Source organism: Notechis scutatus, chromosome 3 (genome assembly GCF_049901735.1).
Source record: "Notechis scutatus isolate UNSWTSFEM ecotype Mainland chromosome 3, rNotScu1.2, whole genome shotgun sequence".
In the NCBI taxonomy this organism is placed as follows: domain Eukaryota; kingdom Metazoa; phylum Chordata; class Lepidosauria; order Squamata; family Elapidae; genus Notechis; species Notechis scutatus.
Window position 1 is genome coordinate 82,095,731 of NC_142011.1, and position 27,316 is coordinate 82,123,046.

General features: G+C 43.8%; 1 protein-coding gene across 1 annotated transcript in view; it reads left to right on the top strand.

Annotated features, from left to right (window-relative positions):
• The first annotated feature begins 11,133 nt into the window (after positions 1-11,133).
• The window catches only part of LRRC8C (leucine rich repeat containing 8 VRAC subunit C), a 34,704-nt gene continuing 18,521 nt past the window's right edge, over positions 11,134-27,316 (top strand). The window contains exon 1 of the mRNA XM_026674126.2: positions 11,134-11,309. The gene's annotated coding sequence lies outside the window, so the exon portion shown is untranslated. The remainder of the gene's footprint in view (positions 11,310-27,316) is intronic.

The following is a 27,316-nucleotide window of genomic DNA, read 5'->3' on the forward strand; positions in this document are numbered from 1 at the left end:
CATTTCTATTAACTATAAGCACTATCCAACTTATAAACACTCACACCTGCATTGTGGAACCATTGGATCCAAAGATTTTTCATATTTGCTTCTGTTTGGATAGCACTGCCCCAAATACTTTCAGAGGTCAATCTAGGAATCCTTCTAGACTCACCAGTTTCTCATCAAAGAGCAGGTGGCCATGATTGTGCTGTTTGTGCCCATTCCTGCATCAGAAAGTCTTTCTTATAGTTACTCGTGCCTTAAGTCCTCTCATGATTGATTACTAATACATTCTACATAGAGCTGCCCTTGGTGACCACTCAGAAGCTTCATCTGGTCCAAAATGCAGTAGCATAGGTGGTTTATGGGAGTACTTCCTATTCTCATATAACATTAAGCTCTATGTTCATACAACACTGTGCATAAGATGCACAGATCACTTGCAAGGCTGGTAAGGTTAGCATGTTCTGGGTCCCCTCATCCCCTCCTTCTCTATATTTGGCTGACGTCCCTCCCTTTCCTCAAATGCCAAGTCTGGGAATGGTGTGACCCATTGGATGATATTTTCCCCAGCATTTTATATGTTCCTGTTGTGGTTTTTTTTATTTTGAATGCACTTTTATGTGATTTTTGTGGAGTCTATTATTGAAAAATGTAATATCCTTTCCTTTCTTTTCCCCCACTCAGCATATGACTCAGGGCAGCATACATTTTTCAATAACAATAGACTCCACAAAAGTCACATAAAAATCCATTCAAAATATACATACATACATACATACATACATACATACATACATACATACATATATATATTCCCTCCCCCTTGACATTTGCCAGATAATCTCTATAAATTAGTTGAGAATTTTTTCCCAACAATTTGATAGAACTTGCTAGAATAAAGACAGAGCTGCAAAAGATACATTAATAGATTTTATATTATACATTTTTACAAATCTTACCTCTTTCAGTTTCAGAATGATGTAAGCTAGACAGCTGATGCCGAAATTGTTGCACACTGCAAAATCTAGCTAAGAAAATATTAGTAAAGTGCAATTTGCTGTTTATGCCATTAGGACAATTTATTAGGATGATTGTCCAAATAAAAGATGACTCAAATACTTTCCCCCCACAAATATTCTGTAAACAGCAATTTTGCAAATTCATCAGTTTTATCGCCTATCCTCAAATATATTGGGATGAGATATATGCAGTATTCCAGAAGTGTGTAGTTACTTAACACCAATAAATGGTAAATAAACTCAGGAGTAGGAACACAAACGTATGTAGGCAGATTTTTCTAACAGTTGTATTTTAGTATATCAACTGCAAAGTTAAATTCGAGTTTTCTTTCTAGTGTTCTGACTTCCAAAATCAGAACCTATTTAGATAAGGAGGACAAAACCTACCTTTTCCCTAGATAATTGAAACAAAGGGAATATTCAAAACCTGAAAAGGTCCTTCCTTAAGACCACTGCTTCATTTTATAAGCCAATTATTTAGTTCAATAGTTTTATGAACATCTATGCTTCTATTTCCATTTATTTGGTATAACAATATTATTAAAATGTTATATTTTGTAGCACTTTAATTTCTAAGCCTTTGTTTTTGTTCATATTAAATATTGCTGCACTGTTTTTGTCTTAAATGTTCCCACTCAAGAAAAATAAATCGGATTTTAATACATGTAGAAAACCATATATGGAGTTCTTTTGTGCCTTTCAATGTTTTTGTACTGAACGTTGCATCTTGGCTTCTACCGCAAACTTAATAGTCAGACAATTGACAGAGAACTCTTAGTTGTTTCTTTCCTTTGTGATTTGTATTACATTTTTATTAATCTTTTTCCATTTTGGGCCTTAATAACCTATTAATTAGTATTAGCTTTTCATTGATTGAAGATTAATAAAGGAAAGGTGCAGACCTTTTTCATCCTCCCAAAATCACTAATAAAATTTTAGTTTTTTTAAAATAGATAAATGTTGTGTCCTCCTTGGGTTGGGTGGAGAAATCCTGTACCACTTTCCTACCCACTGCACTTGTTATCTTGTAATTTTTTTATTGCTCCCTAATTTAGATAATTGCAAAAGCTGAAAAATTTGGATTAAGAGAGGAACTTTTCTTTACAGTACTCCAATCTCAATGTATTCCTCCCTAGATTATTCTAAACTCTTAGCACGTCATCGGGCTAACAAAAGTCAATATCGTAATATTCTGAAGCACCAGTAAATGGATGATAATGGGTTGTCACATGAGATTTCCACTTGTTGATTCTGCCAAATTCAGCAGATATGATTAAATCTACAGTCTTGTACTAAACTCTGTCCATCAGGCTTGTCCAACCGATGCCCTTTGGGCCACATAAGGTCCTGGACAGATGTGTCATTTGATCCTGGACAAGATCATTTTCTTTAAAAAATGAAGTTTGTTATGTATATACAATAGCTAATATTATATATTTTATATGCAGCCCAAGGCAATTCTTCTTCACTTAATGTGGACCAAGCAAGCGAAAAGGTTGGAAACTAATTGTTGGACACTAATGCTAATTTTGAATCACTTTTTCCAAAGAAGTCTGAATCTGATTAACCGTGAATGTATGTGAGCTAGAAAGAACATGAATGCTTCTATTGAGACAGAAAGTGCATAGAAACTTTAGAATTTCCCATCACCCCCGCAATTCCTTATTGACTCTGAAAACTTGGATCTCTGAAGCTCTTAGATAATTTGATTACCACATACAAAAATCTTAATCTGTTAGAAAATGAAATAGAAATAGAAATTTCCTCTGAAAACAGAGATTAAATAATTTAATATAAAGTGCAAGGATTAAACAGAAATAAGTGACAACATGCAGAATGCCTATGTCCCATGTATTATTTTGTTAAAAGCCACTGTAATTGGCTTGTTAATTATTTCTCTTCTTCCCTTTTCCAATTTCCTTACCTGCCAAAAATTGGATATGAGAAACAAATTATTATGAGATGATGTTTAAGTTATTACAAGATTATTAAGATTGCTGCTATAAATATGTGGCAGGATTTACTATGCATTCCTTTATGTTGATTTTTTAAAAAAAATTATTCATGGCACAATATAGTCATTAATACAATAATTTTAAAATTTCCATCCTTTAACAACATTTACTCAGGGGTGTCAAACTCGATTTCATTGAGAACCACATCAGGGTTGTGTATGACCTCAGGGGGGCAGGGGGGGCATGGCAAGCTTGACGTCACTCGTGTCAGGGGTGCCTGTGGCAGCCTGAGCACTCTGCCAGTGCAAATGGGCTCCTGAGCTCAGTTTTCACCTGTGACAGCCTCTTGCAACCCTCTGCCAGCAAAAATGGAATTCAGGAGGGTCGTGTGTGGCTCTTGCTAGCTCCGTTTTTGCTGGCAGAGACATTGCGGCTGGTCCTTCGCTGTTTCCAGGGTGGCACTGCGGGCCAGATCTAAGTCCTCTGTGAGCCGAAATCGGCCTATGGGCCTTGAGTTTGACACCCCTGATTTATATCATCTGTTTTACAAAACATCTTTTCCAGGAAATGCGTCACTTCGTGTAAATTGAAAACATATGTTAAAGCCTTTTAAATTTAAGTCATCAACAATTCCTATTTGTTGCCTCATGTCTGCTTTGGCTTAGATGTTTGTGGGTTTGATTTTACTTGGGTTTTTAATGCATCAGATTAGGTCAAATATGATGCAAGCAAGCTTTGCTATCGGAGAAATCATTTGTTTATGTTCAACCCGAAATGTTGAAATTCTGTATAAATATTTATTTTTCATTTCGACTAAAATTGCTGCAGTGTAATGCAAGCTCATGCTTCCTTTTTCCCTTCAGACGAGAGAAAAATGTATTTGAAGCAGCCATCATACGGAATCCTACTTCAAATTATATTTGTACATAATTTGCATAATTGGTATACATAAATACATTTAAAAGTGTCTATTGGCAGAAGTCTTTGACTTACAGCCATGACGAGACCTCTCACAATCACTGCAGCATTCCCCCCAGTCACATGATCAAAACTTGGGTGCTTGGCAATCAGTATGTATTGGTGACATGATGAGGAGTTGCAGCATCCTGGAGTCATGTGACCTCTATTTGTGACCTTCCCAACCATTTTCAACAAGCAGTCAATGGAAGAGGCCAGATTCACTTAACAACCAGCGACAGAAATTTTGATCCCAATTGTGTTTGTAAGTTGAAGACTACCCGTACGTCAAGAAAATCCCCCAAATAACATTCTGCAGTCAGAATAAGCGACCTTTTCTTTGGGAAAACATTATCTTTTATAAATTATAGTAGCAGGATTTTCCCTAGAAATCATCTTTCCTCTGCCCCAAAAGATCCAAATTCGCCTCTACCCTCCCTCTAATTTACATGGTATCTGAAATCAGATGACTCTAAAATTAAAATCATTTTCATAAGCCGTGATGGGGAGGGAGGGAGGAACTGAACTTCCGCTTTCTCCTCTATAGCAATCTGCTAATGCCAGTTCCTGAGCTTCTAGTGAAGCAAAGCAGATTCATAAAAAAAAAAAAAATAATGTATCTGACCTGTGGTTTGCAAGCAGAATGGCATCAAAATGCAATTTTGAATACATTGTGTGCAAGAGCAAAGAGCAATCTGCACAGAAATTTTAACCAAGAAAAAACAGAAAGTCCCCTGACCTTTGGCTGAACTTATTTTCTCAAGTTCCTTTTTATGTACCACGCTATAGCACTGAAGTTCTTCCGAAAATTATGTGCTTGCACATTTGTTTTTAAACTGAAAAATGGAATACAATTCTGCACTAGAATATTTAAAGAAGAAAAAAAGCTAGGCCAACAGATTACTCTTAATGTGAGGGAAAATATTTAGATTACCCTAACAGGTGCTTGAAATAGCATGTGGAAAAGGGCAGGGGTTGGAGTCTTCTTCCCTGGGGATATTTAAAGAAAGGGTGGATAACCATCTCATTATGCTATAGTATTGGATCCTTACCCTGTTTTTAAGGAAGATGAAGGAGATCAGGGTTGTCAAACTCCCGGCCCACAGGCAGGATGCCTCACGTGCTGGCCACGCCCCACCCAGTTTAGCAGAGAGGAAAAAAGCCCCGATAATGTCACATGACACTGTTGTGACGTGAGTTTGACACCCCTGGAATAGATGATCTTCAAAATCCCTTCCAAGATTCTTACCTCCCTCCTCAGCAATTCAAACAGCAGCAGCAGCACCCTTCAACCTTCACCAAACGGCAGAATTTTTGATCAGGGAACTGGCAATGATTGAGGAAGGGAAAAACTGATGTCAAACTACTCCCTCCAAGTTCAGAGTCTCAAGGGTCCAATGATTGCAAACGTAACTTAATATAGGATTATCACATTTATACACTGGCATCTGCCAGATATGGCTCCTTTATTATTTATACAGAGAAAAAGCTTTGCTGATGCCCTACTGAACACCACCTGGCAATTTAGTCAAGAGAAACTGCTTGCTCCCAGATGATAAAACAACACATAGACTTTAAACCTGAGGTATTTTTATTGGGAATTATACCGGAAATATATAGTAAAGAACTGAAATATTTGATTGTAAATGTTTTAACAGCAGCTAGAATTGTATTTGCTAAGAATTGGAAAAATGAAAAAATACCTATGCAGGAGGAAATTATTAAGAAAATCATGGACTGTGCTGAAATGAATAAATTGACATTTGAAATTAGAGAACGAAGACAAACAATTTTATATGATATGGGATTTATTTTATGAATGGTTAGATAAGAAGACATGGTAAAGATATAGATTAGGAAGCTTTACAATAAAAAGTTAATAGATTGATATAGAATACATTATAAAATATATAACCATTGGGTGAATGTATAAGATTAACATAATGAAATTTAGAATATCTCACATAGAATGATGGAAAAATAGTTTAGTCAAATGAATGATTAATGATTGATAACACATAAGCACATGTTAGATTGATAAGGTGAGAATTTATACAACTTGTGAGTAATGACAAAAAAAGGATAGCACAAAAGATTGTAACCAACTGACACACTGTATGTATATAATTGAAAGATAGTTTTGTTTTATGTCTTGTATGTTTGTTGCAAAAAATAAAAACTTTATATATATAAAAAGAGAAACTGCTTGTTCCCCATGCCTTCTTGAAACCATGGTTTAGCAAAATGTATTGAACTTACTATTGGGCCAGGGGTTGTGCAAAATCATGTTTATTTTAGCAATAGTTTGTTGAATAATCCTGAGTTGGCTGGGTTTACATTATACCCTAAACTGTGAACTATGGTTTACAAATCACAAAGGCTACATTTAAGCAGTAGGATAATTTTGTTTATTTCTGCCTTAGAATGCTGTGTGAATCTAATCAGTGTTAATTTATTAACTAGTCTTTAATATCAAGCATATACAAAATATGAAAGAACAAAATTATGCTTTTGGCCATAGATCTATAATACAACAACTGTGGCTATCATTTTACAACATAGCTGCAAAAATATGGCCCATGCCAGAATCCCTTTTGAATTCCCCCGGTCCTTCAGATGAGTTCTAGGGTTTGTGTTGTTGAAGGAGTTTAAGTGACAAAATTTGTTCCAAAATGGGTCCAGTTGGAGATTAGAGCTCTTAACATGCTATAGAGCAGGGGTGGGCAAACTTTTTGGCGCGGGGGCCGCATTGACTTTTAAAATCTGACAGACGGGCCGGGTCATCACAAGATACGATACATATACATCAGCAGGGCTGACCCTCCCTCTTGAACCAACATCTAATTGGGGGGAGCAGACCGGCCTTCAGTCTCTTGCGAGAAACTGCTGACTAACCCTGCAAACCGCTTGCCGAGGTGTGTGTGTGTGGGGGCTTTCGCCTGCCTTTCCCCCCGCTCCAGCCGCCAGTTGCTCCTTGAGGCGCAGCTCTTAAAAGCCTGCTCCCAGCACCTGAGCAACTTCCCAGCAACTTTCGGCTTCCTTTTAACTCATGGGCGCTCGCGCCTGGCCCTGAGCTGCACAGCGGAGGGGAAACCTGGAGCGCCGCCGGGTCGCCTCCTCCAAGCTGCCCGCCCGCTGGACGGAACCCTTCCCGCTCCTCGGCGGGAAGACGCTCCTGCCTGCAAACTTTGCCTTTGCAAAGTTTAAGCCTGAAGCCCGGAAACCCGAGCAACTTCCCAGCAACTTTCGGCTTCCTTTTAACTTGCAGGCGCTCGCGCCTGGCCCCGAGCGCGCGGCGGAGGGGAAGCCCGGAGCACCACCGGGTCGCCTCCTCCAAGCAGCCTGCCCGCCCACTGGACGGAACCCTTCCCGCTCCTCGGCGGGAAGACGCTCCTGCCTGCAAACTTTGCCTTTGCAAAGTTTAAGCCTGAAGCCCGGAAACCCGAGCAACTTCCCAGCAACTTTCGGCTTCCTTTTAACTCGCAGGCGCTCGCGCCTGGCCCCAGCCGCGCGGTGGAGGGGAAGCCCGAGCACCACCGGGTCGCCTCCTCCAAGCAGCTCGCCCGCCCGCCGGGCGGAACCCTTCCGCTCCTCGGCGGGAAGGCGCTCCCGCCTGCAAACTTTGCCTTTGCAAAGTTTAAGCCTGGAAGCCCCGGAAACCCGAGCAACTTCCCAGCAACTTTCGGCTTCCTTTTAACTTGCAGGCGCTCGCGCCTGGCCCGAGCCGCGCGGCGGAGGGGAAGCCCGAGCACCACCGGGTCGCCTCCTCCAAGCAGCTCGCCCGCCCGCCGGGCGGAATCCTTCGCGCTCCTTGGCGGGAAGACGCTCCAGCCTTCAAACTTTGCCTTTGCAAAGTTTAAGCCTGAAGCCCCGGAAAAAAAAAGGGGATCGGCGGGGACTCACCTTCGGAGAGGTTGCACTCGAAGGTGATTTCGAACTCCCAGCCGAGGCCTTTGCAAAGTTCTTTTCTTTCCTACCCCGAGAGTGCTCCGCACTGTTTTGCAGCTTTGGGGGCCACGCAGCACAGGGCAATACACCATGCCCAGCGATTTTTTTTCAGGGACGGGCCGGATTGGACAGACCAACGGGCCGGATGTGGCCCACGGGCCGTAGTTTGCCCACCCCTGCTATAGAGTGTTGCAACCTTGAGTTGATGGAAGTTGTGGAGTCCTGATTCAAACATACAAGAAATCACTGTGACATGGTAAAAAATATGGAATTTTTTAAGGAAGATTTGTCTTAAAGCAATATTTACATGTGATTTTGAAATACGGCTTTTATTCTCTAAACAAATTACTTTCAAGCCTAACTTCTGTTTAAGATTGTGAACATTTACATTAGTTCTCTTGTTTAGCATGGAATCTCCCCATTTATCATTGTACAAAAAATATTTTGATTAATTACATAAACTGAAATGGCAGGCTACAAATGCACAGAATTCTTTCCCACCCCAAAGAACACTGATGTGAAAATATTAGAATCCTCTCCCTTATTCTCAACTTGCCAGAAAATTATATCACAATAAAACAATGGTCATCCTCACTGTAGGCTTACCAGACATTTGGCAAAAGGAGAGCCTGTCCTCTTTTTTGCCCTCATGTCCTCTCCATTCAGCAGTCACAAAATCAAATATTTTCCAGCTTTGGGGGGATTTTTTGGACTGTTTTCACAACAGTAGTTATTCAAACTTTCATTTATTGCAAGCTTGTAAATTGTCTGCCTCATTTTTTCCATCATGTCGCCATATTCAGCAGTCAAGATTTGCACTATTTGTTTTACTTCCTGATCCCATCGGTCAGTTTCATTCCGATCCCTTCAATCCAAACTTTGTAATCTGTAGATCACATGATTCGCTCTGTTTCGATGGTAAAATCTGGAGAGGGCATTGTTGACTCTACACTGTCACCAGCATATGCTGTTGAAAACAAAAGATTTGTTAGAAAAATATTGCAATTGAACAGTCTTTCTGATGCTGAAAAAAGTAATTTTCCTATGTATGTAGGCCCAAGTAGATTTTTTTTTTGCAAGTTTTCATTGTAATTTTTGTTGTAGGCGCCAGGAAAGTTAAACAGATAACGTGCCCTTGTGTTCTCCATTTGTTCTTCTAATTATCCATGTCCTCCGTTGCCTATACCTGGTAACCCTATATTATTAGTAATCTCTCCTGCCTCTGTTTGAAGTCATTGCAGTTATCTGACCTCCCCCAAAGATAGTAACAAGCTTAACAAATTTCTACACTTTCAGCCTGCCCTTGGATAGTGCTGTTATAAGGACACACAGTAAACAATGGCTTCAGCTTGTCTTAGTCGTGGGCTGGGGTTAAGATGAAGACAATATTATGTGGGTACAACAGAAAAAAAAACTGTTACCAAGACACGTTTACAAGTGGAGAAAGATCTGCAACTAATGTAAAAGCTGCCATTTTTACAGAGGAATTTCCCTTTAGAAATCTCAGCATGAAATTACTCAACTGGAAGTATCAAAATATGTTAATCCATCGTTTATGGCATAAAGTCATTTTCTCATACACTACAGATGTCAGAAACAAGCTACATGCAATTGTACTCATAGCACATGTTTAAACATGTTTGAGTGAAAAAGCAGATTCCTAATTTGGGATATCTTAAATCTGGATTCTAAGCTTCCTCTGCATAACCACCCACATACAGTAGATTAAAAAAAAAAAATCACTGGGGAAATGTTTTCTCTAAAATTAAAAATGATGCAACCCCATCCCAATAAGAGCAAGTTTTAGAATAAGATTGTCAGAATAAGCATACTTATTTCTGCAAAGTAAAAAAAAAAAACCCACCAGAGTAAGCACTGTTTTATTAAACACACAGTACCATATATAATACACTACATTAAAGCATGATTTATTTTAACCATGCTTTGTTGGTTTAAACAATGGCCAAGTTCAAAAATGATGTTCTACCATAATTTATAAATCATAGCAGTTGGATATATGCGATACATTAAACTAGACCAAGCCATATTAGCACAATACATAAAATCAGTCATTTTTCATTCACGTATATATAAATACAGAGAATGATTTCCACAGCGTCTGGCGTCTGCAGTTTGGGCTTAGTTCATAGAATGATTTCAGCCCCCATGGCTGACAGCAGAGTGTTTCCCATCATTCCTGCACAGCTATAGCAACTGGATCCCAGTTACTCCTTTCTCCAGACACAACAGGAGGAAAGGGAAACATATTATAGGAGCCTCTGTGGAGCAGTGGTTAGAATGCAGTACTGCAAGCTACTTCTGCAGCCTACAATTTGGCAGTTCAAATCCCACCAGGCTCAAGGTCAACTCAGCCTTCCATCCTTCCGAGGTGGGTAAAATGAGGAACCAAATTGTTGGGGACAATAGGCTGACTCTGTAAACCGCTTTGAGAGGACTATAAAGTGGTATATAAGTCTAAGTGCTTATTGCTATTGCTATATTCCCATAGCAGGTCCTTTCCTAGTTGCTGCATGATGTCATGATCTTATTGTAGTCCATCAGAAATAATAACAGCTTTTCATCACTTATCGACAAGGGCTAAAATCAATTTTCAAGTGAAGACTGGCGAATCTGTGGCCTGCTGGATATTGCTAAAACTCTGAGCAGACTCAACCAGCATGATCAATGAGGGAAGATAGGCGTTATAGTTGAGCCACATCTATATACATCTACTCCCTCTTTTGTTTGTGGCAGCCCACTTGATAAAAAGCGTCCACGAAAGAGACCTAAAATAAGATGTATCATGTTGGGCTCAATTGGCAAAGGGAAAGCTCAGGAGCCTATTGATTGGAAACTTGCTGAAGAGGCCTTCATCCTGCAGTGGATAGACAATGATAGAATGATGATGATGATGATGATGAAGTATCAACCACGTCGGTCAGGTTCATTTCTGAATTGATCCCAAGTGGTTTGCACGGCTGCAACCTTGCCTATGCATATGCTTAGGGCACAAGTTCTTCCTTGTGGAGACAAACGCGGGCAGAACGGCTAGGAGAGCGGCCATTCCCGAAAACTACAGCCCCGCCCCACGCCTTGGTGAAATGAACTCGGGGCTCCGCATCTGCCCTCCACCGGCCCACGTTGAGCCAGAGCAAAGGGCGGAATACTCCCTGCGCAATAGTAGCCTCCAGAAGCCACGTGCGCCTCAGCGTCGAAGCAGGGAGTGGCCCGGAGTAGAAGGCCGGCAGAGGAGGCGGGAAGAGAAGGAGAGAGAGAGAGAGAGGGGAGGACCCGGGGACCGCGGCCTCGAGTCACCGCTCTCCGAACAGAGCATCAGCCGGACGCCGCCTTGGGCTGCTATGGAGGGTGCCGGTGACCGCCTCGGCTTCGAGCACCGCCGCTGCCCGTGAATTGTCGCCCCCCCACCCCAGCTCTTTTCAGCGAGGTGAGTCCACCATCGTCGTGGGTGGGTGGGAGAAGGAGCGCCCCTCATCCGCAGCCACTTGGCGGCCCCCTTTGGACACTCAGGCGCCGGAACGCGGCAACTCCGGATGGCTTCTTTCTTCAAGCGAGACCAGCTTCTCTCCTCGAAAATAAATTGGGGCTGGGGGGAAATTATTAACCAGTGTCGCGCGCTGGAAAAAAACATCTCAACGCCCGGGGTTCGCGGTCTTTTATGCATGCCATCCTGAGTTGTGTTTTTTTTTACCTTCAACGAGTAAAGGGCATTTCTTCTTCGGTTTTTGGGCTGCTGCATTTCTTCTCTCTCTCAAGGCGGCGGAGGGGAAGTGGTGGTGGGGGGCGGCCGGAGGAAACCTGGCTCCTCTGGGCAGCCTTTGCCTAACCTCGGTTCCCCCCACCCCCAGCCTTGGCTGTTCTTGGGAGTCGGGAAAGCCGCCCCCCCTTCATCGCTTCTCCTCTCCCCCGCCTGACGCGCCACAACGAGTGGCCCGTTAGTTCTCCCAGGGAGAAATGCACCTCCCCGCTTGCGCATTGTTGCTCTGTTTGGCCGGACTCCGTGACTCCCCGGAGGAAAACTTTCCACAACGTCCCGTCTCCCGTAGTTAACTTTTTTTTCCTCCCTAGACTCCGCTTTCAGCGAAGGAAGGAAACGGTGGGAGGGGGGGAGAGGGGCGGCCACCCCTTTTGCTGAGGCTGGAGGCAAGCAGGGGAGAAGCGCGGGATGTTTCCCGCCGCTGCCGACGACGCGTCTTCGCCGGCAGAAGCGATGGAGGCAGAAGCCGAAGCTGAAAAGTGGCGGTTTCAAGGCCGGCTACCGTGCAGTAGCTAGAAGGGGATATAGGAAGGAGTGGAAAAGTTGCAATGCGTAGCTTCAGTTTCGGGCGGACTGATTTTTACTCGTCTCAGTATGACGCCTGCCAAATCTCGCTTGTTTACTGTATGCTACCTCTGGGTGGCCGTGACGGCTGGGGATGATGGGAGAGATACTCCAATGTCTGAGGATGGATTACACAGGATCTAAGAGAGCGATGAATTATGCTGTAAGGCATTCCTCTTGATGTATTCCAGTCGCATCTCTCTTCCTAGGAAAAAGAGGAACATTAAAAAAAATATTGCTGTTAAAGATGAAAATAGACAACTCGTATTGAATTGTTGTTGTTAGTTACGAAGTAATAACCGACCCATCCCGACCCCATGGACAATGTTCCTTCAGGACTACCATCTTCTGGAGTCCATTTCAGCTCACGCCTCTTGCTTCAGTGGACTCCATCCACCTGGTTCTCTGTTGCCCTCAATCTTTCCCAGCATTATGCTCTTCTCCAGTGAGTCCTTCTCATTAGGTGGCCAAAGTATTTAAGTTTCATTCCTATTGAACAGTTATTGTCATCCCTGTTGCTATAGTACAAAGGAAAAAAAATGGAATTATTAGGGCAATGTTAAATAGCTCTCATATTTCCAGCGACTGTGGTGAGACAGAAATAGGGAAATATTAACTTGCCAAATGGAAAACCTTTGGATTCTATTTTTCCTCATCCTCAGCTAATATTTGGGGATTATGGGAACTGAAGTCCAGTAACATCACAGAGGCCTTATATTATGGTTCTTGCTTCTCCCAAGGATGTAGTGAAAATTAAGATAAAGCGGGATTTCAGAAGTGGTGGGAAATTTACTGTGCAACCATCCTGCCTTCTTCATTTAAAATTATAATCTTACTGTTATCTGGTAATAAGACTCATTAATTATCTATTTTGAATATGCATATAAAGGATTGTGCTTTTGGAACAGATTTAATTTGCAGTCTTTTAACTGTTTACAGAGAAGATAACCGTATCTAAGAGATAAGTCATCACTTTATGTGGTTTCCTAATTTGTGAGATATGCAACCCTAATGAATAGATGGATATGATTGAGTGAATAAAAAGCCTTGAGGTAACTAAGTCTGATTGTTTTCCTTTCACTTAAAAATAGTTCCTTCAACTATGTAATGGAGTTTTGTTTGTATTCATATTGATATGAGATGGGTGTTGGCTGCCAGCTTTTCTTTATCGTTTAATTCCATTAAGGAAACTGAGCGTACTGTAAAAGCTCCCACATTCACGCTAATGTTTTATTCCTTTTGGAAGGCAAGCTCTTACTTCATATTGTAAAACAGAAGATTTTGAATTTTCAATCTAGGACTGCCTGTAGGTTTTTGATATGCTTATTGGCGGGTTGCAATTTTTATAACTTATTGGAACACAATAGAAAAGACTAGTAGGGCAGCATTGTATGGGTGCTTTATTCATATTGGGGGGGGGGGGGGGATAGTGAGGATATTTGGATTTATTTATTTTTTCAAATTGTTCCAAGAGAAGAAACTGGTAGTTGTAATGTTCATCCAGAGAGCTGGTATGACCACAGAATGGCTCTCTGGATGAACACAGCCCATCAAAGTTATAATTTTTTCCCCCTTATTCTGTACTGGCCTGCCTGATTGTAAGGTTCAGAATTGGAGGAACATGGACTGATGGGTTCACCTTGCAGCTCAGGAGCCAGTAGGCTCCCAGATGAGGTTCAGGAAGAAAAGCCTTTTGAAGGATGAGCCTGCAATTCTGGAACAGTCAAGTAACCAGCACCCCACCCCTTTGCAGAAGCACAGCAGTCACCTAAAGTAGACCCCAAAAGTGGACCCCAAAAGATTCTCACACATATAGAAAGTTCAGGTGAGTGCAGCGCTCTTCATTTAGCAGCAACTATTCCAAATATGATGGTAATAAGAAATTCTGACCAATGCATTTATTTACGGCCAAATTTCGTGGGCCTGACAACAAAAGTCTTCAGTATAAAACTGATTCAGGCCACAGCACCAGCCAGGAGAGGGTTCTACTCAACTAATTGGTTGAATAGGTTAGCTTGCAATTAACACTTTTTAGGGAAGCTGTGGGAGAAAAGCAGCTCAGGAAGAGATAGCTTTGCCTTAAGCAGGCTCTGCCCTGCAAGGGGGCAAAAGCAGGGACAGGGACAGGACACGCGATGAGATAACTTTGTACGAATGAGATGGCAGCCATCTTTGCAGCATCTCTCTCTCTCTCTCTCAGATACGTCAGATACGTGTTTATATAGTGACCATTTTGCTTATTGACCAAATTGTTAGGACAGATTGTGGACACTAAATGAGGAGAGGGTGTAGTTGTTCACTGAGCCGAGAAATCTGGCTTAGTGAAGAAAGAGGCATGATACAGGGAAATGGACACATGTTATAAAAGAGGGCTTTTTTTGAGAGTCAGACTTCTGTGGGTGATAATTTTCCTGCCTTGGACTTGGCTTCCTGATAGCCTGCTGCTTTTGATTCTGTAAGTGTTCTGTGAACTAGTACAAAGACTGCACTCAAGTCTGATGCCTTGGTGTTAGATTTGCCTGCATGGGAACTCTTGGCTTTTGAAGTATGTTGGGTGGCATTTCCTCTTATCTTCCCATATTGCCATCATGAAAACTTCTTTTGTATTTGTTAGCACAGGACACATTCTAACCATCCCCTCTGTCTTTCCAACAAGCTGTCAGCTCTCTTTTAATCCCTTTTTCTCTGCGCTCCTCTTCCCTCCTTTTCTTTTTTCAACCCATCTGGGCAAGCTTCTAAATATAGCAGTGGACTGTATCTACCTATCACAATGATTTTGTCTGTTGCTTCTGAGCCCTGTGAAAAACTATTAAAAACTATTCTGTTTTTTAAAAAAAACAGCAACTCTTTTTTTTTTCTCAGCATAGGAGGAGCAGAGACTTAGTAGGAACCAAGAGAGATGTTTGGTCTCATCGCAGTGTATATCAAAGAACTCCACTTAGTTTGCTTATTGCTATTTCATTGTGCATCAGGGGCTTGGTTTGATTTCATACTTCCTTAATGGCAGCATCACTTTGCAACTAAGTAAGTGTCAGGCACAAAATACTAGGTTCACAGATGACGGTCCAATGAAGCTGATTTATTGCTAAAAGTCTTTGGACAGAAATCTTATTTCATAGTTAGAGTTAGATAAGAGTTAGCGGCACTCAAGGGGGTCGAACTTAGTTCATTTGTGGCTACATAGGGATTCTAGGCTGATTCCTCTTTTCACTCTGCCACCAGGTTCTATCCTTCCTGTTCCTATAATATCACATGCCTCAGAGCGTCTCATGTAACGTAAGGAGGCTTATGGAAAGAAGCTGACATCCGGTGACATTGATTAGGCTGTCCATGCTTTAGCTGCTGGGAAATTTGCAGTATTCTCTTTATAGACTGACATTGGTCATTCATCTTATTTACTATCAGTCTTTTACAATAAACAAAAGTGAGACATCCATTTGTATTGACACACCCAAAGCTCGAAGATGAAGTTTTTAAAACTAGTTTGAGGGCCTATTTAGGATTGGAAACATAGTTTTTTTAAGCACCTGTGGTTTGTGAATCATTTCCTTTTTTTTCTGTTGTTTTTAATCAGTTGGAACACACTGATGTTTCTTCCTGCTTTTCTCCCTCGAGCGCTCGGAGCATCCAGAGACTGGGATGTGCTTCCGAGTCCTCTTCTTGCAGGCTGAGCTTTAGATGAGAGAACGCTCCGCCCCTCACGTGACATCGCGGAGCTCCCCAGTCTTTTGCTCAGCCTCGAAGAGTCAGGCTGTGTGTTAGAGAGCTCCTTGGCTGATCGCAGATTCCTTCCTATTTCTCTTTCTGATAAGGTTTGCCTTCTTTCTCCTCCTGCGCAAAGGGTCTGGACTTAAGGGAAAATTTCCCTCGTCCCTGAGACGAAGCTGCGGGCTCGCAGCGCGCTTAGCTACCCCCGTCCTTATCAGATCGCATCGCTGCCTCCGCGTTGCCTCGTGGCACGCGTTGTTTTACTTTCATTTACTGCTGGATTCCCCCCACCCCAAACGCCGACCGGGAGGGTTATTGCCCCTAAGGCCCTAGGCGTGCCGAGCTGACCGGCAAAGCCCTCCTTTCCGTCCCGAAGGCGTCCCCCGACGGTTCAGCTCGCGGTCGCCATTTTGGCTCCGCCTCGTGGTCGGGCGCCTTTTTTCTGATTGTAGCTGCGGTGATTTAGAGCCCCAGGCCTTGGGTCAAAGCTTTGCTGCCCATTTCTTTCTACCTGGCTCGCTCTTTTATCTTAGTTGGCCTCCCGCAGTCCGCTTGGGCGAAGTTGCAGCCCCCTCCGGTTTTGTTTTCCTTGTCTGAGGCCTGCTGCCAGAGGCCCTCTCTTCTACATAGGCCTCAGGCGTTTATTTGACTGATCCGGCCTGTACTGAGATACCAGTTACTGCTACTGTTCGAGAATAAAAGGAATATATTTCCAAAATAATAATAATTTCTGTTTTTTTTGTACAGTAATAATTTTTTTCATAGATATATAGACATTTACGGATAACCTGTATATATATTGCGATAAAAAAAAAAAAAAAAAAAAAAAGAGAATAAGATAAAAAGAACAAACAAAAGAAATCAAAGGAATTACAAATAGAGTATCTATTTTTTCCTGTACATACTATATTATTCAGATACCTCACTGTTATCTCTGTACACTACAAATTCCAAAAGGGGAGAGGGCCAGCTTCACCTTCACCCGGCCTCATCCAGGCCTATTCTGGGCGAGCCAACCGCCTTTGCTAGTATTGTTACCTAACATGGCAGACGACAATCCATCTAAACGTCCTTCTTTGAAGGCTAAAGCAAAGTCCCACTACTTGCGCAGGCAGGACAAGGAACCTAAGGGCTCCAGACAGGACAAGGAACCTTCCAAGGCCGCACAACGTGACGCCTTGAGGCGCCACAAAGCGTTAGAAAAGAGTTCGACCGGCGTTCAAGGGAGTCCCGCTCGGAGACGCCTATACCTCCTCCTCCAACCCCTTCTACCTCTGCTCTACCTCTCCCCTCAGACCCTTCTTCCCTACCTAGGCGCAGTTCGCTCAGGGTCTTCCGACCCCGGACCTCTGACCAGACGGACCCCGAAGCCACCTTTACACCCACAGCCGCTGGTCTGCGCCAGGATGAACCCTCTACCTCCGAGGTTCCACCTCACATCAAGGCTTGGATGGAATCAGCCATCCGCCAGGGCATAGCAGAGGCACTACAACACGTGTCCAGATCAGGTTTCTCTCCATGAGCCTCTGAACACGATTCGTTATCACTCAGATCCCTTCCACAACCGGTTCCCCCAACTGATCAGGTACTCTCTCAGAGGGATAGCCCTCCACGGTTGGGGCCCAGATGGAGGAGGAAGGGACTTTGGGGACTTCAGGGAGGAGGAAGAGGATTCCCGGATGGGATCCTCCCGCTATAGTGAACCCCTCTTAGAGGCTGACATCATGGAGGGGAGATGTCGGAGGACGAGGGTCCTTCCCGACCAACCCACCTTTGGGGGCTGTTCAAACCACATATGTTCAAGTCCCTCCTCCTTAAGGCCAAGAATGTATCTGGCCTTCTTCCCCAGTCCCCTGCTGAACCCCCCAGTCCAAGAGGGCCCAGAAGACTCCATTTTCACCCAACCAGTGGTGGAAGCCGAGGTCATCCCATCCCCTCCCATCTTCGTAGATCTGGTTGCTAAGCAACTTACCTCCTCAGGGACACCTCCTGCTCCATCTAGCCAAGACAAGAGATTCTTCAATCTCGATGCGGCTCTGTCTAACCTTCTGAATATCCCGGAGGTTGATGACCCCATTGTGGGTCTAGCTTCTTCCTCTACCCCTAGTGAGGCCCTAGAGGCCTTAAAGCCTGAGGACAGGCGGGCGGAGCTGGCGCTGCGTAGGGCCCACCTATCTGACGCCTGGGCCATTAAATCGGCTACGGCCGCCTCATTTTTCACCAGGTCTTCCATCCGCTGGCTACGTCAGCTCAAGGACCACATCCCTGCTTCCAATCTGAGAGCTCACCAGGATATAGCGGTTAGTGGCTGCAGCCGAGTTCTCGGCTGACGCCACTTACCAGTCGGTAAAATTTTCTTCCAGAGCCATCACGTCGCACGTTTCGGCTCGCCGCATGCTATGGCTCAAACACTGGCAGGCGGACGTAAAGAATAAGGTCAAGCTGGCCACTGCTCCCATTACGGGAGACAAACTGTTTGGCCCAGCTTTGGAACCACTGCTGGTCGAGGGCCGCAGTAAGAGAAAGTATTTGCCCTCCCTTTTTCGAAGATCGGAGACCAGGGGCCCCCAGCCCTTTCGGAGGAGCTTCCCCGCCCCTTCTACCAACCCCCTTCCCGCCCAGATACCCTAGACCTCCTTCCTTCCGGTCCCAGGACCGCTCGGACCCAGGTGACAGAACCAGACGCGGTGGCGGCTACAAGAGACCATTCCGGGATCGGGAGGAAGGCCCTACCGTAGAAGGTAGATCCTCTTCCTCCCTCCCCATTGGCGGCCGCCTCAGCCATTTCGCCGCCCAATGGGACATATCCACCTCCGATGCATGGGTTAGGGACACAATCAGGTTTGGTCTCGCCCTGGAGTTCAGGTCCGCCCCTGATTGTTTTATCCCATCCCCTCCTCAAGGGATCCCTCCAAACGGGCTCTAATGGATGCAGCCATCCATCATCTTCTTGACATCCAGGCCATTCAACCTGTCCCTCCGGCCCAGAAGGGAAAGGGTTTTTACTCCCATCTCTTTGTGGTGCCCAAACACTCTGGGGGTTGGAGAGCCATCCTAGACTTGAAACGGCTCAACCGTCACCTCATCCAGCGTAGATTCAAGATGCACACCTTGCAATCAATTCTCTTAGGCACCAGGCGGGAGACTGGTTATCTTCCATAGATCTGTCGGAGGCATACCTCCACATTCCAATCAGGCCCTCCCATTACAAATTCCTCAGGTTCTGCCATAATAACCTTCATTATCAATACGTGGCCCTACCCTTCGGTCTGGCTTCGGCCCCGGACCTTCACCAAGGTCCTGGCGGCCCTGGCGGCCCATCTCAGGACCGTTCCGTCCGCCTCCACTGCTACTTGGGACGATATTCTTATTCTCTCCCCGTCCAAATCCCAGGCAGTCAGGGATACCAGGGTCACCCTCTCCGCCTTACGGGCACACGGTTTTCTAGTCAATTGGCAAAAGAGCCAACTTACCCCTTCTACTCGAATTAACCACTTGGGGGCCATAATTGATTCGGTGTCACAGAGAGTTTTCCTCTCTCCGGAGAGGTTCCTTAGCATTCAAGCCCTGGTCAATCAGATCAGGCGTTCAAGGAGGGTGGCCTTGTTGGACCTCTCTAAATTGTTGGGCAAAATGGTATCATGCATCTCCATTATTCCCTGGGCTCGTCTACACAGCAGATCCCTCCAATGGTTCCTGCTCCCGTTCCAACGATCCGGAAGAAGCAACTCGAGGGTCAAGGTCAGGGTCCCTCCAAAGGTCCTCACGTCTCTTCTCTGGTGGACCAATCCCGCCATCAACAGAGGCCACCTATTCGCGGAACCTCAACGACTCACCGTCACTACGGACGCAAGCCTATCCGGTTGGGGCGCTCATCTCGACTCGATCTCTGCACAGGGCAAATGGTCGCTGACCGAGCAGGGGTGCAGCATCAATTGGCTAGAGCTTCACGCCGTCCTTCTGGCCCTGCGCAGCTTTCCTCAGATCCGCAATCATCACGTTCTCGTGCTCACGGACAACGTCACGGCCAAGGCCCATATCAACAAGCAAGGGGCACCCAGTCCATCCAGCTAATGAGGGAAGCCGGCGCCTTTGCCGCTGGGCAGAATCCAACCTCCTATCTTTAAAAGCCGAACACATCTCCGGAGTAGACAATACTCAGGCGGACTGGCTGAGCAGGGCCACGGTGGACCAGGCGGAATGGCGTCTCCATCCATCCCTTTTCGAGGAAGCGTCCAGAATATTCGGCCTTCCGGTGGTGGACCTCTTCGCTTCCCGACCAACACTCAGCTTCCACGGTTCTTCTCCCGGTATCCGTCTCACAGGTCGGAGAATCACAACGCTCTGCGTTGCCCATGGCCCCAGGGCTCCTATATGCCTTCCCTCCGCTCCCGTTAGTTCCCAGAGTAGTTCAAAAACTCATTCAGGAGAGGGCAGAACTTCTCCTGGTGGCTCCCTATTGGCCCAGGCGACCGTGGTTTGCGGATCTCCGCATCTTATCAGTAGCGCCCCATGGAGGATCCCCGGACAAGGTCTCCCTCTCTCAGGGGCCCCTTCTGCATCCGGAGCCTCAATGGCTCCAGTTAGCCGTCTGGAGGTTGAGCGGATCCGTCTGACTTCTGAGAATCTTTCAACTCAAGTCATCGACACTATTTTGCGCGCCAGGCGCCCTTCCACCACCAATTTATGATGCCACTTGGAAAGGGTTCTGCAAGTGGTGTAGCGGGTCTCAGGTTAATCCCCTCTCTCCTCGGTGGCACAGATCCTGGAATTTCTTCAGGAGGGTCTTCGCAAGGGGCTCGCACCTAACACCCTGAGGCGGCAAGTTTCTGCTCTCTCAACCGTGGTCTCCTGTGATAACTACGGTTCCCTTTCTCACCACCCCAGGGTTAGATCTTTCCTTGGGGCGCCACCAACCTGTGCCCTCCTACCGTTCACAGGTTCCCCACATGGGACCTCAACAAGGTCCTCGTTTCTCTTACACGTCCCCGTTCGAGCCTTTGAGGGAGTCATCCCTGCAGTTTCTCACCTTCAAGGTAGTTTTTCTAGTAGCTATTACTTCTGCTCGTCGAGTTTCGGAATTAGCAGCTCTGTCAGTCAGGAGCGATCTATGCGTGTTCCACGCAGACCGGGTGGTCCTTCGTCCCGACCCTACCTTTCTACCCAAAGTTAACTCTCCCTTCCATAGGTCACAGGAACTGATTTTACCAAATTTCTGCCCCAGGCCCTCCAGGGCAGGGAGGTCCTCTGGCACACCCTAGATGTTAGAAGGGCCTTGCATATTTATATTAAGCGCACTCAATCCATGCGAAGGTCGGAATCCCTCTTCCTATCCTTTCAACCCAGGTCAATGGGGCTTAAGGTTTCCCCTTCCACCATCAGTCGCTGGATCAGGGCTACTATTGCAGGTGCTACCTTTCCCATTCTCTGCCCGCTCCGGGTGGGATAACCGCCCATTCCACCAGAAGTGCAGCCACCTCGGCGGCCTGGGCCACACAAGCCCCCATCGCTGACATTTGTCGGGCAGCCACCTGGTCCTCTCCGTCCCCGTTTATCAGACATTATAAAATAGATACGTACGCCTCAGCGGAGGCCTCTTTTGGCCGACGGGTCTTACAGAGGGTCATCAGTGATCCGGAGGGGCCTTCGGGCCAGACGGAGTCCCACCCGTGGACAGCCCAGCTTTGGTATGTCCCAGTCTCTGGATGCTCCGAGCGGCTCGAGGAGAATGGGCGTTGGTTCTTACCTGATACGCCCTTCTCGGCGAGCCGCAAGGAGCATCCAGCCCCACCCTAATTTCTCCGTCTGGTGGGGGCTTTTCTTCAGCCAAGGAGCCAATAGTAGATTAGAAAGAATCAATAACCTCTCTTCTCGTTATCGCAAAAACTGGGGAGGCGCTCCGCGATGTCACGTGAGGGGCGGAGCGTTTCCTCATCTAAAGCTCAGCCTGCAAGAAGAGGACTCGGAAGCACATCCCAGTCTCTGGATGCTCCTTGCGGCTCGCCGAGAAGGGCGTATCAGGTAAGAACCAACGCCCATTCTATTCAGATTATCGTAGCTCATGTACAGTTTTTTTTCTGCTCAAGGTGCAGCAAAGAAATTGTCTTATATGAAGACTGGCTTTTTATTTATTTATTTATTTTTATCCTGCCTTTATTTTTATTTTTTTTAATAAATAATTCAAGGTAGTGAACACTCTTTCCTCCTCCTATTTTCCCCACGGCTATCACGGGAGGTGGGTTTGGCTGAGAGAGAATGATTGGGCCAAAATCACCCAGCCGGCTTTCATGCCTAAGGCAGGGTGAGAATTCAGAGTCTCTTGGTTTCGAGCCTAGTGCCTTAAACACTAGACGAAACGGGTGCACATTTCAGTTAGTGTTAATTTCCCTTGAAGCCCTTGGTTTCAGATAGATCTTTTTCAATGTTAGGCAGAAATGCCAGTAGCTGAATCAGTTACGTAGCATGCTGTTCTGAAGTGGGGTTCTTTCTTACAGGTGTGGGAGAGATTGTGAGGAAGTTGAGAAAGGAAGGGAAGGCAGACCCACCCAGTTCTCAGTTGACAGCTTCTGACATAAACTACAACTCAGCCAGTGAAGAGAAATCTGGGAAGACATTGCTGAAAATATTCAAAAAGTCTCTACTGCAATTAATTTACTATACGTGAAGCTGAGAAATTGTTATTAACAGTTTTCAAGATTCTGCATTTGCCCCAAGATATTTTACAGGTGGTATCTTGACTTATGACCATAATGGTCTCTCCTAATGAGGGTCGTAGGTTGTGATGGTTGTAAAGTGGATCATTATATAACCAACCCAATTTTAGTACTTTTTTTTTGCAGTGCTCAGTAAGTGAACATGGGATGCTGCAAATGGCTGTAAATGCAGGCTGTTTGCCAAGCACCCAAACTGTGGTCACATGTTATTTTGGAACTATGGAATTGGGTCATAAGTACCTTTTATTCAGTTAGTCCTCAGTTACATTGCTTTTGTAGACCAGTTCCTAACAAGCCATGGACTGGTACTGGTCCAGGACCCGGGGGTTGGGGATGGGAGCCCTTGTTCTAAGAGACTGAGAACCCGGTGATATATGTGAATCTACCCAGTAGTTTGGTTCAGGACAGAAATTAAGATCCACTTCAAATATACGAGGGCTATCCACAAAATAGATTCCATTTTGCGATAGAAAAAAAACAAAGTGTAGGGAAAAAAATTTATTATATACACTTGAAAGTGACACTTAAATACTACTTTTCAACATATTCACCGAACAAATTGAGGCACTTATCATAGCGGTGAACAAGCTTTGTAATTCCATTGTCATATAATTCAGCCACCTGAGATTTGAGCCAGTCAGTCACGCCCGCCCGCAGTTCCGCGTCGTCGTCAAAGCGCTGTGTTCCAAGCCAGGTCTTCATCCTCGGAAACAAGTGGTAGTCGCTTGGTGCAAGATCGGGGCTGTAGGGCGGACCAGTTCATCAGTCACAATGCTCGGACGTCCGCTCCGCTGTTCATCATGAACGTTAGTTCGACCATTTTTAAACTTAATGCACCATTGGCGCACTCCACCTTCAGTGATGATGTTGTCCCCGTACACTTCACACAGTTGCCGAAAAATTTCAATTATTCAAAAATTATGGTTTTTTGCCAACAAAAACCTTATCACTGATCGCACCTCACAACTCGTGGGATTTTCAATTGCAGCACACATTTCAAACATTTGCTGTGAAATAACGGGCAACGATACGAACCTCCCACTAGCACGACTAGATGCAGACTGAGCGGCGGACGCACAGACCAAAGATGACCACGCTAGCTCCGCCCCTTCTTGCTACAGATGAAAACGTAATCTATTTTGTGGATAGCTCTCGTATTTCCAATTCTGGTTTGGAAGCAAGCCATAATTGTTTGGGCTAACTTGCATTGCTCAAGCAAGAGAAGGTAAGAATAAAGGATCTGTGTGCGGTCCTGGCACATTTTTACTTCCTAGGATACACATTATATAGTTGGAAGAGTAAGAAAGTTGTATGTAACCTCTGCCATTCATTACAGAAGTATATTCTGCCTACTAGATTGGAACTGTGCATGGCGATGCTTTGAATCAGCCTAAATCAGGGGTTCCCAACCTTTTCCTATACCTCGTACCCCTAGAACGCTTCTGATATATTCTCTCACCCCTTACAAAAGTAAATAATTATATGCATATAATTATGCTAATACACTATAATTTTGAAACTTCTAAACCCAAGTTTTTGCATTCCCTGGAATATCGTCTCACATCCCTAGAGGGTGCAAGCACCCCCAGTTGGGAACCCGTGGCCTAAATGCAGATAATCCTCAACTTAAAACGGCAATGGAGTCAAGAATTTTCATCATATGTCATGATAGCCGTAAGTCAACTTAAAACGGCAATGGAGTCAAGAATTTTCATCATATGTCATGATAGCCGTTTGATGGACCTGATTTTATGACATTTTATGTGGCTTTTTTGTGTTGTAAAGCAATTACCATAGTTGTTAAGTGAACCCATTGTCTGCAATGGATGTTTCGTGCTAGCCCTAAGCAAGCAATCGTAAGTCAAGGACTACCTATAGTTCAAAGTATTCCACTTAAATCACAAGTATGAGTAACTATTTTGGGTTTTTGCTGAACAGACAGGGAATCAAATTTGCTCTCACTGGAAGTGTGCATGATGATGCATCAAAAGGCTTCTTTCCGTAGCTTATCTTTAGCTTTTGGTTATGACTTCTGGTAATATAATATTCCGGAAGGGCATTGATTGCCACTACTTTTGTGAGTTTGTTAGTGTGGTAAGTCTGCATGTAATGACAAAAGTGAATCCTTTTAAGTCAAGAATTTCAGCAGCTTAATTTTAGACAAAATAGTACATGATGAAGATAAATTATTACGGGAAGCAGTTCTGTTCCAATATTAGGATGCAGGGATGATGATCTTCTCTGTGTATTGTGAGGTGGGAGAATTAAGATTTACATTTTGACTGTCTTATTCTTGATCAAAAACATTTTGCTTGGAATACTTTCCATAAAAAAGCCAGAGAAGTAGAAGTATAGTTCTGTGTACAGGTAGTCCTCAATTTACAACAGTTACAATAGCATTGAAAAAGTGACTTATGACCATTTTTCACTCTTACCACCGTTGCCCATGGTCCTGTGATCAAAATTCAGGCGCTTAGCAACTGACTCACATTTATGATAGTTGCAGTGTCCCATGGTCATGTGATTAGCTTTTGCAGTCTTCTCACAAGCAAAGTCAATGGGGAAGCCAGTTTAATTTAACAACTGTTTATCAATTTAACAAGTGCAGTGATTCACTTAGCAACTGTGGCAAGAAAGGTCATAAGATGGGGCAAAACTCGCTTAACAAATGCCTCCCTTAGCAACAAATTTTTGACACAAATGTCATAAGTTGAGGACTATCTGTACATCTGGGAATACAAAGAACAGTGTGAGTTGTTTCTGAATAAAATACACATAAGAAACTTGCAGGGTGAGGTTCCATTCCTTAGCCAAGTATCTCCAGTAACATATGATGTTTTGAAATATGTAAATAGAATTAATGAAATAGGATTGAACTCCTCAGTAATATTTAAGTAAATTAGGTTTGGTGTTTGTGTCTGTGTAATATGTGCATACATATGCATATATTTTATTAAATTATGAATCAATGTTACTTGGAATATTTTCCACAGTTAAATATTTTACCAGGGACATTATCTAGCAATAACTACCTTTGTACCTTACTATTTTAATTCTATTTTTCCACAAATATTTAAGACCATGTTTACATTCAGCATAAGTAATTAATTTTGACAATCTTCTTTGAAAAGAATAGCTTAAATTGATATTGTTTTCATCCTCTATCTAGTTAGAGCTGTCTTGACTGTATGCCATATTCCTGTTTCTTGAATTAAGTTATATGAGATGTATGGAATGAAAGCATGTTTAAGTTGAAAGCAGAGGTTACAAAAGGCATTTAGCAGAGAAAACCAATGAGTAACTATCACATAGCCTCCATCCCCAATTCAGTGAGGTATTCTCGCAGGACAGAGGGAACCTTCTCTTGGTTAGAGCTTCAAATTCTTGAAGTAATGCACTCTTTCATGATGAGAAAAACCTTATAGCCTTGTAACAATACAATCCTATCTATAACTCCAATCACTGAGTGGATTGAAAATCGGATTATGATTGCAATTTATGAGCGAATTGCCTATAGATATAGATTTTGTATGGACAAATATAATGAAAGTTGGAACTCATTTATACAAAGGACACTAAAAAAAAGAAAGATAGCTAAATAAATGTATTGGGAAATTAACATCTATGTACCTGAATAATATTTATATCAGATAAGTATATAATTACTAGCTTGATATCCGTGCTTCGCTATGAAACTATGTGGTCGGGCTTAGTTTTTTGGGAGGAAAATAAGGGAAAAAATTCTTCTGCCTACCAATATCCATCTGGCTAGAGTCCAGTCAGTATGTTTGGAAAGTGAAACAGTATTTGCTGTGTGAGCAAGAAGGAGACAGCAAAGAGCCTGGGCGTGGCTTAGCTCAACTGTTCTATACTAAAGGTGCTTTGAAACTGAAATTCCTCTCTGCTTGTGTTTTGCATTTGGAACAGATTTTTTTTCAGATGGGGAGGGGGAGTAGAACTCCTTAGCATCAGAGCGTGTTAATAATATACGAAATACTGGTCATTTTGAAAAATCCTTCCTTAGTGAGCACCTAGAAGCCAAGTGGAACATACGTGCCAAATTTCAAGTTTGTAGGCTTTACGGTTCTGGAGATTTTGTGATGATGCGTGAATGGTATTTCGCTTTTATACAGTATATACTGATTAACTCAATTGCTATAAATATTTTTTTTTCTGGTTTTTTCATTTTGTTTTCATTTACTGTTTCTCTTAAAGCAATTTTTAAAAGACAATACATTCCTGTCTCTATGGGCTGGGAAATAAATCCCACCATATCAAATATAAGCTACTGTATTAAGAAACCATGTTCAGAGAAATGCATTTTAGGAGTGCAATCAATAAGGGTGTTTTGCCAACCAGTAGCACTAATACTCACAATAGGTTATTCTGCTCAGCACACGAGGATTCATCTTTTTTTGACAACTGTGGCCCTTATGACACAGTTGGTCTTGGCAGAGTGTCCAGAACAAGATGTTTTATCTCCATTAACTTTTTCTATCAACTTGCTAAAAAACGACTTTAAATTACAGCAGTATGCTAAACTTCAGACTTCTTAATTTGTTGTATTTTTAAAAAAAATTCTTGTCTATCTCTGCATTTATTTTCACAGTTTTAATGTTTTAAAATATTAAAACAAAAACATCATATAAACCTGTTGTAAACAATACATATATTAAAAAGAATAAAAAATAA